The following is a 14258-nucleotide window of genomic DNA, read 5'->3' on the forward strand; positions in this document are numbered from 1 at the left end:
GGGTAGACAAGAGGCAAATGGCGTAAAGAAACTTGCCCATAGTTTCACCCTGCCCTGGGATCGAGCCCGGGTCCACTCGCTTGCGAGGCAAGCATGCTGACACACACACACACACACACACACACACCTTTCAACTTACTCTCTTATACACGACAAACGTTCACACATATACAGTGAACGGATCAAATATCACGTCATATACAGTAGTACAGCGTTGTCTTCCTCGCTCTCTCACACCCACCTTGTCTTTCTTGGCGCCTTTTTCTACACCTTTCTTCAGCGACATTCGTGAGGGCTGACTGCCTGGTGTTTTAGCTGGCTGGCTGTTTGTCTGACATTGGTTGACTGTTTGGCTGGTTGGCTGACTGCCTGGTGTTTTGTGTGGTTGGTGTCCTAGCTGTCTGGCTGCCTTGCTGACTGCCTGTCTGGTTGTCTTACTGTCTTATTGTCTGACTGGCGGGTCGAATGACTGTCTGGCTTTCAGGCTGGCTTTCTGCTTGGCTGACTGTCTGTCTAGTTGTCTTACTGTCTGGTTGTCTGACTGGCTGGTTGAATGGATGGCTGGCTGGTAATGTTTGTCTGAGTGGCTGGTTGGCTGACTGTTTTGTGCTCTGGCTGGCTGGCTTGTTGTCTGACTGGCTGGTTGGCAGACTGTCTGGTGTTCTGGCTGGCTGGTTGGCTGACTGTCTGATTGTCTGGCTGGATGGTTGTCTGACTGGACTGTGATTGTCTGGCTGGCTGGTTGTGTGACTGGCTGGTTGGCAGACTGTCTGGTGTTCTGGCTGGGTGGCTGACTGACTGTGCTTCTAACTGGCTGACTAGTTAGCTCAGACTGGTTGGTGAGTTGACTGTCTTGCTAGTTGATTGGCTGTCTGACTGCCTGGTTTTCTTGTTGATGGATCTGACTGTGTGTCTGTTTGGCTGGCTGTCTTGTTGGTGGGGTGGCTCTTCTGTATGGATGGATGGCCGGCAGGTTGGCAGGAAGGCTGTTAGCTGCTGGCCGCTACAGAACCAACAACAAAACCTAGCATCTCAAGTTACCCTCTGGATGTTGCCATGGAGACGCCACTACGCTGACTCTCTCTCTCATTATGTAAACAGACTTTATTTCCTCGGATTACTTCGATCATGTGTTTCAATCTCTCTCTCTCTCTCTCTCTCTCTCTCTCTCTCTATATATATATATATATATATATATATATATATATATATATATATATATATATATATATATATATATATATATATATATATATATATATATATATATATATATATATATACCTTTACAATGTTATATTCCATATGACACACTGGACCAACAATTCTGAGCAACCCAGGTTTTATATGTATTAACTATACGTGATATACAGAATACATCGTATTGGTTACACAATGCATCACACAATCAGAAGTACTAACCTTACCAAATGAACGTGGCCTCAGTCAGTGATTAAGTTCTCTCTTCCTGTGGTAAAAAAAAAAGGGAGAAGACTTAAACCCGTTGTGTACGGTTAAAAAAGTATCCTTAAAATGTTCTGTAAGGCAATAGGACACAACGGTCGAAGGGTTTTGACAACTATACCGAGACAACACGAGCTGCAGTGTTCAATTTGAAAGTCATCGAATTCATCCGTAAAGACACTTGTTTGATTGTGTGTACCAATCAAAGACAAAATTCGTGTCGCGGTTTTGTCCGAAGATTAAATATAAGTCGTGAAACTTAATGAGAGCCCCTTACTACAAGGCAGAGAGCACCAAAAGCTTAGCCCTTTGGCATATGTTTTCACCAAATTTCACGACACGACTTTTGTCTTTCATTGTACGTGGCCAGTAATGTGTAGATCAGCACTACACGAACCTACTGTAAATACGTCATCCCTAGTGTGACCGACTAAATGTTATCGTCAAATTGTAATTATTATCATCCATTGTTCATTATCATCGTCGGGAAAAACATGAAATCATCCTCTAACTCCTTTTCGTTTCCCCATCAAGTATAATGGTACCTGTACCGGGTTCCTCCTGCCGATCATGCGGTTATATGGTCGTACAGTAACTCACTATTCACGTGACTCTACTGTCCTCCCACCAACTGACCAACTCCCGCAGTTATAAAATAGTGTGAGGATATTATTCGTTTACGCCGTTACCTGTGGAGGAAAAAATGGAAACTGACAATTATAGAAAACAGAAAGAGGATTACAATCAGCGTAAATCAATTTCGATATATATCCCGACTAGCATATTCTAGTTTTTGCAGATCGAAAATTTGATTATGGGGTAAATTTTTCGAGATGGAAATCATAAAGCATTTGTTGCTTTTTTATTTAGTTTTAATTTCTGTTTGTGAGAATCACTTAGAACTAAACGTTGACTTGTCTACTGTATTTTGTGCCAGATATACTGTATGTAGTAATTGTTATGAGTTACAATTATCTACAAAATAATATATCTATTTATCTATCTATCTATCTATCTATATATCTATCTATCTATCTAACCCAAGAATGGCTTTTAAGAATATTCAGAACATATTCTGAAAAACACTCGTAAGAAAGTAAATAGAGAGGAAGAGCAACTCATTTAAGAACTTCTGATAACTATAAAAAGAATCACACGCGGAAGTAACAGTCAATATTGACCTTGAAAAACAGAACAACACAGCAAGATGTAACTAAATAAACCTTCTAAAAGTATAAGTGTCTGGGTACGAGGACCAGACGTGTATACAGTACCAGAAGAATGTAAACTAGTCAATTTTTTTCGACAGTGTCAGCAAGACACAAACCTCTCATTTTTATATTTTTTTGTTTGTTTCATCTCTCTCTCTTTTCACATGTTTTTTTTTTTCTCTCTCTCTCTCTCTCACCAAGGAACATCTCCCAAAACAACATAAGATTTTCTGCTGTACTCAGACGTCTTGGGTACGATTGTCGCATCTCATGAATCGCCATGTGTTAATTATAACATGCTAATGACCACCTCGCTGTGTTTGTTGTGCAGCTGTCTGGTCTCTGATGTTGTTTGTGTCCGTTTGTGAGGAAGGGGAGGGTTTGTTTATGTAGGTTTTCGATGAGTTGTGTGTGTGTGTGTGTGTGTGCATAAGCTTTGGGTAAAGTTCCCTTAACTTGGCTTATATATAAAGAAGTTGAGGGGTTAAGTTACAAACCCAAAATGGTCTTTTGTCCATTTATTGGTAAAACTATATTGGTCACAGTCTATTAGTAGATGCACCGTAATTAACACTGTAAGCTGTGAGTGTTAGTTAAGGACGGGGGCTCAGCTTAACTGAGTTAGGTCACCTGTCCGATTCTCGTGAGACCGGAGTGAAGACTGGTGCCGAGAGAGGAGGCTTTGAAGGAGAGGTTGGGCTGACCCTACATTCTCAAGGTCGGCATACTGTCAGAGGAATTTCCCCTCACGTGAATAGCACATGGCACCTCACAGCTTATGGAAAATTACAGCGGGGTGATTGGATAATATAAACTAAATGTATTAACCCGAATTTATATAACTATTATTGCCATGAGACAGGGGCTAATTCATCACTTGGTCACCACCTTCCAAGCTTCTATGAGGAATTAGCTTCTCGCAGAGAAAAAAATATTGGGATTACCGTTTCTTATGAGAAAGATATTTAGCTAAATTATGTAAAGATACATACCTTCATTATTTCAAACACAAGCACGTAGGAAGCTTATCAGAAGTATTATATGCGAATTAACTGATAAACTCGGGTAGCAAATTCACGGTTTCAGAGGATGTATTTAATATGCAAAAACAACATTTTAAAAGATCAGAAACACATTGAAATATTACACGAACGTTAGCAGAGGCGGGAAAAATATGAAGTAGTTCACAGTCATATTTCCCGCCTCTGCTGACCGCTGTAACTTTTGAGGAGGGGGCCGGGCATCTTTCCTCAGCTGGGAAAAAAACGCGCTATAGTCTCCAGTGCCTTACAGAAGATTATATTATATTTAATGGTAAATTAAAATGATATTGTTCTCTAGGAGCAAAATAAAAATATTACTGGAGAATATTATTGTGTACAATAGTAAATTGAAATGATATTGATTTCTAGGAGCCCAAACAAAAATATAACTGCCAAAATTACACAATAGTGGGAATAGTTAAACTGGGTATAACAAATTCCGTAAAAAAAATAAGAATTAAATTCTAATTTATCTTACATAAGATTGAGTTCACTGAGAGTCAAAATAGAAACTTGGTACAATGGAATCAAATCCGAAGTGAGATTTAATTTGAATGCAAAATGATGATGGGAAAACAAGGTTTTCAACGAACTACAGGTTATCGCGCAGTAATCCAGAGCCTTATAATGACCTTTTACAACTATGTATATATATATATATATATATATATATATATATATATATATATATATATATATATATATATATATATATATATATATATATATATATATATATATATATATATATATATATATATATATATATCTGTAGATCTTGATAAAATCACACGGGAAAATGGAAACAACGGAGTACCTTAGCTTTCGTCTTTATTCAAGACATCTTCAGAGGCAACTGGATTACATGGACAGAGAGAGGCTTAAATATACAGGGTGACCTAAAAACATAAGGTCAGGTCATAATGATGACATCCACTAATCCCCACACCAACACACACGTAGAGGAGCTTAAGAGAAGGGTGGTGACGTGACTAGACAGGTCAGGTCAGAATGTAAATGGAAGTGTTTATTGTATTCCATGTAGCAAATGTAATTGTAATTATGTAGGTCAGACAGGAAAAACACTGCAGCTCAGAATCAAACAACATAAGTATAATATCAGAACTGCATCTGAAAGCAGTGCCTTGTTCGTTCATGTTAGGAATAATAATCACCCCATTGCTTGGGATAAAAGCTTAGAAGTATTCAAATCATCTTGTGTCACAGAAAGACTTCTGGTTGAAGCTAGTTTGATTAAGGAATTAAAATCAATAAACCTTAGTGATGGTCAGTTCAAAACTGATAATATGTTACATAAATTTATTTGTCAGTGGCCCAAGGTTAAAAATGCTTTGAAAACCTTTGATCTTGATGTATGACAGTTATTTTGTGGGTCCCTTTTTTCTGACCTGACCTGTCTAGTCACGTCACCACCCTTCTCTTAAGCTCCTCTACGGTTGTGTTGGTGTGGGGATTAGTGGATGTCATCATTATGACCTGACCTCATGTTTTTAGGTCACCCTGTATATTTAAGCCTCTCTCTGTCCATGTAATCCAGTTGCCTCTGAAGATGTCTTGAATAAAGACGAAAGCTAAGGTACTCCGTTGTTTCCATTTTCCCGTGTGATTTTATCAAGATTTATCTTATCCACGTTTTCATTGTGGATTTACATGATATATATATATATATATATATATATATATATATATATATATATATATATATATATATATATATATATATATATATATATATATATATATATATATGTAATATTCAGAAATTTCAGAGTAATTTCGAATGCCCCGCCATTAGCGATACTGAGCTTTCAAGGTCGTCTGAGGGAAGAGAGCGCTCCCCGCACATAGTGGGAGGTTGTGGAACTAGGCGTATATGATTTTAAATGTAATTTGCCGAATTAATAATGATGCGATTCATGAAGTTAAGGGACTATTATTGAATTTGAAATTATTATAGATCGTTTATCAGTCTGAATAATGTTACGGGTGTCCTAAGGAGTTATTAGTTAGGCGGAAAATATGTCACGTAGGCCTAAGCTAGCGCCTTGGAGAGACACGACGCTGGCTCTCTCTCAGTCACGGGGAAGCATTCAGACAAACAAGACGTCCCTGCGCGTCCGTCACAGAAGTAGTCACGTGGCCTAGTCACCTGTGTTGCACTATTGCACTATAACAAGTAAGTCTCATTCGATCTCAGACAGGGTTAGATAGGGCAGTGGTAAAGTTAACAAGAGCTAACAGTGAGTTCATTTCAGGGTCTCCGTCAGAACCCACTTGACCGGAGTTTGACTGCGAGAGTGATGACTGCGAGAGATTGACTGCCGTTTGAGACTGCCGTTGATGATTGAGGGTGGCGATTGTCGCCAATGGACCGATCAGTGTAGGCCTGTCACTGTTTAGCGGGGTATCAAAGGATCTCTTGAGGGAATCTAGCCGTCTGGGTGCCCAGCTGACGACGGGACGATCGTTGGGGTCATCAGCTCTCCTCTACCTCGGCTCACAACACCACATGTCTCGAGCAGCTTAGTGAAACCCTCTTGCTAACGGGAAGCTAAAGCTTCTCTCAACTGTACAAGGTCTGATTGGCTCACTCCCTTCCGCTTTATGGACGCACTGGGAGTACACTGAGGCTATCTGAGTAAATTAATGGTCACACACTGAGACCGTGAGTCTAGGACTGTAGGAGATACCTAGAGGAACATTTTATCTCCCTTATTACGGGTGTATGTTGAGTTGGGTGGAGCATGGTTCACGGGTATTGGTGGACCCAGTAACAAACCAATAATAGTGACAATATATTTGGGTGTAGTTGATACCATTTCTCAGTTACTGATATTATCTTGACGTGTGTAGTTTAATATTTCTTAAACAATTTTGATAGTATTGTTTTTTGAATGTTTGTGTCACTAAGTGGAACCAGAGTGATACTGTGATTTGATTCTTTTAATGCATCTAATTTTTCTTCATAATTCCGATCTCAGGTATAACCTTTGTTCCCCAGAGTAGTGGTTAAGTTAGGTTAGGAAGTGTGCATCTGTTGGGGTGATATAATTTTGTTGAGTGCCCTTAAGGCCTATTCATTGTAGAGTTATTAATTTCTTATTTTTGAATACCATTTTCTCAGTGCTGATATTATTTTGTTGAAAGCCCTTAAGGCCTGTTTCATGTGTGCAAGCAACATTTCTTAATACTTCAAATTTAATGAGGCATTGCCTGAGTTTCTAATAATTTCAACATCATGTATAACTTTTATTCCCCAGAGTAGTGTTTAAGTTCAAGTTAAGAGTGCGCATATTGGTGTACCATTATTTGATTGTGTTTGTAGGGTTGGAGGGAATATAAGTGTCTAAATTTTACAGTGTCTCATTCATCCCAGTCACAGACGCTATCCTTCCACGGGTCACGGACAATTCATTTTGTTTAGTAGATTTAAGTGTTCTTGTGCTGGTTCGGGATTTTTCTCAAAGGGGCCTTCCACTGCCATTACCATCTATTAATCTTTAATAAACCCCAAGTCAAGTGAGAAAATAAAGTCCAGTATATATATATATATATATATATATATATATATATATATATATATATATATATATATATAAATATATATATATATATATATATATATATATATATATATATATATATATATATATATATATATATATATATATATATATATATATATATATATATATATATATATATATATATATATATATATATATATATATATATATATATATATACTGAACATTATGTAGATGCGCATGAAACAGTTTTCCTGGAAAATCGGTGTATAGTTACATTGTTTCAGCGCTGTGCGAACGTTAGTTTGTATGATCGCCAATTCGCATATTCCGTCTGCAGCAGAATTAACACCCACACATCGGCTGGGCATATGTGTAAATGTATACATGATGACTTGCACCGTGATAATACCCTAAAATCATCCACTTCTGACAGAGTAATCTTTATCTATTAGTAAAAGATCGGTTGGTATATCCAGAGTACACAGTGTGTCATCAGAGTATAATGGGAAAGGTTCTGCATGTTCATGCATTAATTTTCTTTGCACTAGCATAGTTACGTGGATGAGGAAAGCATAGTCCGTGAGAGTTGACTCTAACAGAAAGATATACTATTCTACCTCTTCGTCTGCGAAAATTGGAGTTAACAGATAACTTGTCTTGGCTATTTGTAAGGCTTCAAGAAGAATTTTTCACATACACATGCTGTGCATCCACTGTCTTAACCCTGCATCAACCATACTTGCAATTAGTTCGATTTTGTTAATAGATACAGCTGGAGCTGAAGTTTTCTTAGCAAGCAAAATGCTTGGAAAAAGAAATTAATCATTTCAGTGTAGGCACTGAATACATGAAATAAAAAAAAATATAAATAAATGATTAGTCTCAGAAATCTGTTTGTGTTAATATCAGTGTAGAAATGTTAGGAACATTGTTATATACGTTTCGCAGAACGTAGTTTTAAACAATAATCATCAGACACACTGGGTGTATTTGACGTGTTTGCTGTTTGAACAGTTGTGTCTGTGACTTCATTATCATTCCTGGGGAATGACTCTGAATGGACCTTTTTAAGTGTGTCCGCATGCACAACATCTGAAGTTTGTGAATTTGGCTTCAAAAAAATTAATTTGCTGCTCGCTTCTTTAGCAATAATGCAGAATGGTCCGTCAAACTTGGGTGAAAGCTTGGACTTTCCTTGATAGACCCATTGTAAGGGCAGAAACGATCTTCCTGCTGGTTACCGCTGCTAACTCGCGTTTGCTGGTGCGGACGACACTTGGGGCGGTTGGACAGAGGTGAGAACGGCAGCGTCTATTTAGGTCACCGGCAGATTCAACCCAGCCGCCATACAGTCACTATCTAGCTACCCCGCTGTCCGTCAAATTCTGGCTGTGATCTCATCATAGGTCCTGGACTCGTGGGCTGTGTCCCCAGACCTTCACCTATCGACTGTCAATTCTCTGGTCATCTACCACTACCATACCACGACCGTCAGTTCATCTCATGCCGTCTGTGCCCCGGTGTTCTGCCATTTCAAGACGTCGCTCGAGTGTGGAGTTGAATGGACGCTTCCCTACCCTGAGTGTGGATCACCGTGTTCCAGAACCTTCCCCCAGGGCCACTGCCGTAGGAAATATCTGTTCATTGTTTGATTCTATCAGTTGCTGACTCCCATTAATTGCTTGCTCCCTTTAATTGTTTGCTTCCATTAATTGTTTGACTCCATTAACTGTTGACTTGACTTAATTGTTTGACTCCCGTAATTGTTATTTGAGATTTGTTGAGTGGTGTCAGAGTTTTGTGTTATATTTTTATAGTAAAGAGATGTCAATCTCAAACGGTTGTTTGTTATTCCTCAGAAAACCATGGTCCTTGACTTTCCTTAATTAAGATCCTGATTAGTCTGGTTAGGGATTTCTATCCCTAAGTCCCAGGTCTTTACACCCATTAATAGATGCCGTGACTTGCGAAGAATCTCTAGGATTTTGCGATTGGTTCTTTCAACAAGGCCATTAGCCTGTGGATGATAGGCTGCGATAAAACTTTGTTGGATGTCGTATTGTCGACATATTTGCGCTACAAGTTGGTTCCTGAACTATAATCCGTTGTCGGAGAGAAGAACCTTGGGCGTAGTAAAAGGACATATGAGGTGAATATGTAAGGCATAAGCCACAGATTCGGTTGTTATATCCTTCAGTGGGAATAAAATCACAAATCTAGAAAAAATGATCCACACACACACACACACACTAGAACGTACGAGGCTCCTTGATGACTCCTTGGAAGTTGTAACAAGTCGATCGCGACTGTGTCAAACGGGCGTTCTGGTGTAGGATATTGTAGAATTGGAGCCGGTGACCCTGTAGTACCCTTATGCTCAACACATGACAACCACATAGCGATATGCAATTCTATGTCTTTCTTCAAAGTATTCAAAAATACTTCTTTCTGACCTCCGCCAGACATTTGTCACGTCCGGGGTGACCTGCTAGGGGAGCATCGTGATATAACGTTAGTATCGTTTCACGAAGTGTATCAGGTACGCTAATTTGTGTAACAAATCCCTCAGTTGTCTGTTTGGAGCGAAGGAGTATGTCTCGTCGTAGTTCAAATTGACTGAACGGAGGAGGTAACTTTGGAAGATTAGCCTCCTCCCCTGACTCTAGAGCGAAAATGACTGTACCCCGCAATGCATCGAATCGTTGTTCATCCTTTAATTGTGAGTGTGTAAACGATGATAGAGGCATCACTGGTGCTATGTTTCTGGACAAAGCGTCTGTGACCACATTCGCTCGTCCCGGTAAATACTTGAACTCGGGTTCAAACTCTTGAATGGTCAGATACCAGCGTACTAGTCTACCTGAAAGATTTTTACCGTGAAACAACTTTGTCACTGCCACGTGATCTGTATAGACGGTTATTTTATAGCCCAAAATTATGTCTTTAAACTTCTTCAGTGCCCAAACAACGGCTAACATTTCTAGATGCGTTACTGAATAACGTGTTTCGACATCATTAAGTTTACGACTTTCAAAAGCAATTACTCTATATTTTCCTCGTGCGTTCAGCTACATAAGTACAGCGCCGATTCCCTGTATTGAGGCGTCGGTACACAGAGTAAATTCCTGAGAGTAATCAGGAAATGCTAAAACAGGAGCATTGGTAATTGCTGTCTTCAATGCACTAAAACTATCTTCTTGCTCAGAATTCCACACAAAAGTTGCATCCTTCCTAAGTAGCTTAGCCAAGGGTGAAGCTAATGTCGCATAACCTTTAATAAAAGAACGATAATATCCAGATAAACCAAGAAAACTACGTACTTTATCAACAGTTGTAGGACGTGGGAACTGGGCAACAGCCTTAACTTTGTCATCAACTGTATGAATGCCGTCGCCGTCAACTAATTTTTTTTTTACTGGGATTAGCCCACCTGGCCACAGGTCACTGACCAACATTGGGGCTTGGGGGCAAAAATGTAATAATAATAATAATAATAATAATAATAATAATAATAATAATAATAAAAATAATAAAAAATATAATAATAAAAAATAATAATAAAAAATAACAATAATGTTGTTGTTGTTATTTGTTTATTAATAATAATAATAATTTAATAATACTTTAATAATAATAATTTTTATAATATAATAATAATTTTTGAATAATTTTTATAATAATAATTTTTAATAATTTTTTATAATAATAATTTTTAATAATTTTTATAATAATAATAATTTTAATAATAAATAATTTATGATAATAATTTTAATAATAACAATAATAATTTATAATAATAATTTTTAATAATAATAATAATTTTTTAATAATAATAATTTTTTATAATAATAATAATTTTAATAATAATAATAATTTAATAATTATTATTATTATTTAATAATAATTTAATAATATACAAAAATGAAAAAAGAACAAAAGTGAGAAACAAATATATGTATGTTGTTTTGTCACTAGTAAGTGAAACAATTCAGACCCTGCAATTGTGTGTAAATGGGGCTGAAAGTCAGATTAGCAACCTGGGACTTGGTCACAATTTTCGTGATGCCATATGGCAGCAGGGTTTACCATTAGACAATACATTACGCTTCTAATATCTTACCAGGCGGTAGTACCTCCCTGTTTGGTACCTGCCTACTACCTAAAACCTACATGACCAAAGAATTTGATTCTGGATTTTAAAAATTCACATTTAGTAAGTTTGACTTTGAGTCCTGCTGTAGAAAGTTTTTGGAAACCTTCACGGAGTTTAGCAATATGCGTATCTACATCCTTACTGACTATGATGAGATCACCTAAGTATGCACATGCTGTGGTCCCTGCAAACAAGGTGTTGATCATCCTTTGAAAAGTCAGTGGGGCATTTCTGAGACCGAAAGGCATCCACAGAAATTCAAAATGGCCCAAAGGCTAAAAGCAGTAATCTCTCGAGATTTTTCATCAAGAGGTATTTGCCAATAACCGCTAAGCAAATCAAGGTTGCTAAATACAGCATTATCCTTGCCTAAAGATTGTAAAATATCACTCAAGACAGGCATTGGATACCTATCTGGGATTGTATTTTCATTGACGCGCCTAAAATCAATTACTGGGCGCCAACCTCCATCCTTCTTAGGGACTAAAAATAGTGGACTATTAAAAAGGGATTTTGAATGTGTGATAACCTCTTGATCAAACATATCCTGAGCCATGTCCTGGACTACAGTGCGCTGGCTATGTGGTAGTCGGTAAGCTGGTATGTAAATTGGGTTTGTGCCTTGTTTTAGGGATATGTGATGTGGGGTTAAATTTGTGTGACCTAGCTGTTCCCCAGGTAAAGATACAATCTTTCGGTAGTCGGCAAGCAATTCTAGGAGCATAGTCTTGTCTTAAAGGTGATCAATTACCTTAACCTGTGGTGTTATTTGATCTATCCTCTCCTGTCTGGTTTGTTTAATTGAAGGTGAAACACTACCAATTGGGAATTGCGTAGGCTGTTGGGCAACATGGTTATGATAAACTAGAAAATCACACAAATAACATCCTTCTTTCAATATTCGTAATGCGCCTGTTCTGTTGAGAACTAGAACGTCTGTTAAACCACCAGGACGAGTCGTGCTCAATGTAGATTCGCAAGATTAACCTTTAACCATACATGTTTCTGTAAGACAGACTGCATCCGTCCCCGTGTACACGTCAGGTAAAACAACAGTGACTCTGGTGATTTCCTCATTCTGAAAATGGAGAGTACCCGTTAAAACTGCAGGTACGATCGTCCAACTATTGCTGCTATAATCACGTTGGGGAAGTGACTCTGTGGGGTCTTGGACTCGCTTTGCATCAGAATCCATCGTCCTCGTAGTAGGAGCGTTGGACAACGCATTCACCCTTGCGGAGAGCAATGGTACAGACGTGTGCATGGCACTGTAGGAAATACCATTAACAGTGATAGTATGTTTGCTTGGCTGAACATCTATCATATTAGCTTTAAGAGTTGGAAGTCCTATTAAACCGTCAGCTGGTAAATTAAAGTCTTGGACCACATAAAAATCTGCAAAAAAGGATATACCACTTCTAGAAAAACGTAGTGGTAATGTTACCATTCCTGTTATGTCCAGCTCAGTACCGGAAACTCCTGAGAGATCGTTGTCAGTAGGTCGAATCAAAAATTCTCGGTGAGGGGATCTACGTTGTAACTCTTGAAAGGATGCCAAAGAAAGTACGTTTGCACAAGTACCCGTATCAATGTCTAATGCTAACTTGACTGACTCAACCCTCGCCGGAATTGATAACACTTCGGCTATGGTTAGCGCCTCTATTAACGAGGCTGTAACAGAAGCGTTGTCGCGTGTTGGTAATGGTGTACCTACCCCATGTCGGTCTGGGACTGACGTTGGTCTTCCCCCCGACTTCTTGTGAAAGCGACGATTCGACTTACCGTGGTGGGATACCTGGGGTAACTCCATCCCTATTTCTCTACATCGTCGGACTGATAAGCAATCCTCCGTAGTATGGGAGGAATCATAATATAAACACCACACGTCAGCTGTCTGGTCTGAAGCAGACCTGGTTTAAGCAGCTGTTGCATAAGTCTTAGGTGGGCCTAGTCGCTGTGGTGGTTCAGGGGAAGGTTTGTTTTGGGGTTTAGCACTACTTCGTTGGAGTTGGTAACAAAAATCTTGCTTCTTTATTGCTGAGTTCTTGGGAACTCGTTGCTGAATTGACGCTACAAGTGTTACTGTCATGGCTAAGGGAAGTACGTGATGATTTAATAGCGATCTTGGCTGCATAATCCAAAATGTCCTCATCGGGCTTATAATCATGTGTCTTTGCATGAACATATCCCGGGCTAGGAATTGTTAGGATGAAACCAAGGAATTTCATCATTGTTGCAAAACTGGTTAAGACATCTTGACAGACCTCGCCAGCAAGGGAAACACTTCTCATCGTGTCCTCTGCGCGTATTGTCCGTAGCAGATTATCAACCCACCTAAACATCCAGTTCAGGTGACCCTGCTGTGCGCCTAATTCAAATAGACCAATTAAAGTCTTCTTAAATTTCGCTTAAGTAGGATGTGTAAGACCACTAGCGTCCAAATGTTGGCTAGCATAGCTTCCTTCTTTGATGTGACAGCATACAAACGCCTTGCGTTCATCATCACCTGTTATTTGAATGTTTTTCATTACATCTTCACATGACCTTAAAAATGTAGTTTCACGATAGTCATCCTCCGCCGTAAACTCGCGAATGCGATCACTGCGCGGCAATACTTGAACAATGTTAGGTTAGTTAGATGACATGCTGGTATTAGATGTAGCCATGGTTAGTGAGTTGCTAGACAACTTAGATCTAACTGAAAGATGCGTGGATGCAAGAGGGAAAGTAATCTCTGACACACTGCGAGATTCCGTAGACTTAGAGGTATCCTGCCCTTAATCAGGTGTTGTATTGTACATATTACCTGACCTTAGGGTTCCACGATATAAATCGT

Source organism: Homarus americanus, unplaced genomic scaffold (genome assembly GCF_018991925.1).
Source record: "Homarus americanus isolate GMGI-L3 unplaced genomic scaffold, GMGI_Hamer_2.0 scaffold39155, whole genome shotgun sequence".
Taxonomy (NCBI): domain Eukaryota; kingdom Metazoa; phylum Arthropoda; class Malacostraca; order Decapoda; family Nephropidae; genus Homarus; species Homarus americanus.